Genomic DNA, 2,434 nt, shown 5'->3' with positions numbered 1-2,434 from the left:
GTGGCGCCGTATCGTCCACGGGACGTCTCTGATACCGAAAGGCCCTTTTCTTGATCTTTAACGCTCGGCGCCCACGCCTAAGGAGAGGCCTGCTAAAGCAGCACCGTATCGTCCCCGGGTGTCTAAAACGCTGAGTGCTGTGGGGGTCTGTTCCCTCCATGGTCTTTCCTTCCCATAGGTATCGGGGAACACCCTGCCAGCGATTCGCTGGCGTTTGGCGATCTCATCTCCCTCCACAGTCTTTCCTACCTGTGGGTATCGGGGAGGTAACGCCTGTGACTAACTTTGCCTTTCTTTGATTTCTTCTCCCTCCACAGTCTTTCCTACCTGTGGGTATCGGGGAGGTGACGCCAGTCGGTATTTGGGTTGGCGACGCCCGCGACATCTCGCGCTGTCGTCGCCCTTTACATCCTTCCTGGCAACGCCTCGGGCGTTACCTTTACTTCGACATTGACCTTAATTCTTGCCTTGGTCAACGCCTGATAACAGCGAAGAGCCCAAGGCTTTGCCTGTGCCATCCACGTGGCGCTCCTTGTATAGCTGATGGGACCTTCTGTCATTCGACTTGATCCACGTGGCGCTGTTTGCATGGTTGATGGGGTATCTAGTCATTCCATTTTCTGACTCCTGCTGTACCCCTGGCTCACTTTCGACGGCGCATCGTACCACTGGATATTCTGCTGATACGACGTTTTCTGACTTAAACCAGTGGTGCCAGCGTCATCCTTTCATCTTCTGCCACGTGTATCAATCGCGCGGTGCATCCGTTCGCGTCGTTTGGCGCTCTAACCGCTTTATTTAACTCTTCAAACTCTGGAACTATCTTCATCATTTTCTCACTCTTCATAACCTACTTGCGTTCTTTCTCCTCGCACCCTTCCTTCTTGCACCCTTTCTTCTCTGTCGAAGGGTTGTTCTAACCTTCGCTCCCCTCGCTCAACTCTTGCATTTCTGGCCATCCTGATCTTGTTAAAGAATGTCTTCTCACGATGCTTCCTCCAGGGTCCGTCCCAAAGACTTGTACCCTTGGGCCTCGAGTGAACTTCTTAATGAGTGTTCATGCTTGCTCTCCACCAGGGCCGTACGGGAACACAAAGGGGAGTTATGCTCTTATGACCACCGGGCCTTCGCAAGGAGGCACGATGACGACATCGTTGTGCTCCCTTGCACTCTGGGGGAGCCAGTGTGTGGAGACGAACGGGCCAACGACGGGGTCCCCTTCTTTTACTTTTACCAGGTGGCGTTCAAGACCATCGGGGTGCGCTTACCCTTCTCCTGGTTCGAGAAGGAACTGCTGACGGAGATCAACGTTGCTCCGGCCCAGTTATACCCCAACAGTTGGGCCTTTGTCAAAGCCTTCGACGTTCTCTTCGGGTTTCTGGGTTGTGCACCCTCGGTTGACCTCTTTCTTCACTTCTTTGAGGTGAAGAGACAGAGACACAACCTCTGGGTAACTCTCAGTAATGTGCCCGGGAGGGTTCTCTTCACACCCTTCCAGAGCTCGTTCACCGGGTGGAAAGGCCGGTTCTTCAAGATCTGTCGTACTGACCTTGTTCCCGACGCTCTGGATGGGTTTCCGCTGTATTGGGTGAGAGAGGAAAAGGCCCTCAAAGCCAAACCCCTCAAGAATATGGCTCCAAGTGATCAAATAGCTTGCCGGATTCTTGCTGAGGCGGGAGGCTTTGACTCTGCTACGGTGATCAGCTTGGAGTTCAACGCTAGGACTCTTGAGAAGTACATATGTGAGAACCACCGCCTTAGGCAACTTCGGCCTTCGTTACTTTCTAACTGTGCCTGTCTTTCTTCACGGTGTCTCTAATACATCTGTTCCCTTTGTGCAGGTTCGAAAATAAGCCAAGAAAAGAGGACACGACTTACTCGAGCGCTGTGGGCTGGGAAAGGGGCTTCGCCTTCCTCCAGTGATGACTCTGATGAGCGCTGAGAAGTGGCTTGTTTGTGTTTTTGCATGATTTGTAGCGTTTGCTCCGTTTCTGCCGAACATTGCTTGTAACAACAGCTTTTCAATATCATAATTCTTTACAACGCCACTTTACTTTGCATATGCTTCATATACCGCGCGACTTCCTTTTGTCTCGTTCTGCCAACGATGCATGCTTTTGTTTGGGCGACGCCTTCTTTCTGGGCGACGCCAAGACATAGGCGACGCCTTCTTCCTTGGCGACACCATGGCCTAGGCGGCGCCTTCTTCCTTGGCGACACCATGGCCTGGGCGGCGCATCACATTATTTCTAACAAGGAAAGATAAAGGCTGAAAACCAAGGCACTTCTTTTTCTCAACTGGTTTTTCCATTTATTAGGGTGACCTCATTAAAAAACCCCCGAAAGGGAAAAAGAGCGTCCCCTTCAACTAAATTGTTACATGCTGCTTACATAGGTCAACTGAAATAAAATTTTAAGTTGGCTGCATTCCAAC

Source organism: Phaseolus vulgaris, chromosome 11, assembly GCF_000499845.2.
Source record: "Phaseolus vulgaris cultivar G19833 chromosome 11, P. vulgaris v2.0, whole genome shotgun sequence".
In the NCBI taxonomy this organism is placed as follows: domain Eukaryota; kingdom Viridiplantae; phylum Streptophyta; class Magnoliopsida; order Fabales; family Fabaceae; genus Phaseolus; species Phaseolus vulgaris.
Note: the sequence above shows the minus strand (reverse complement) of the source record.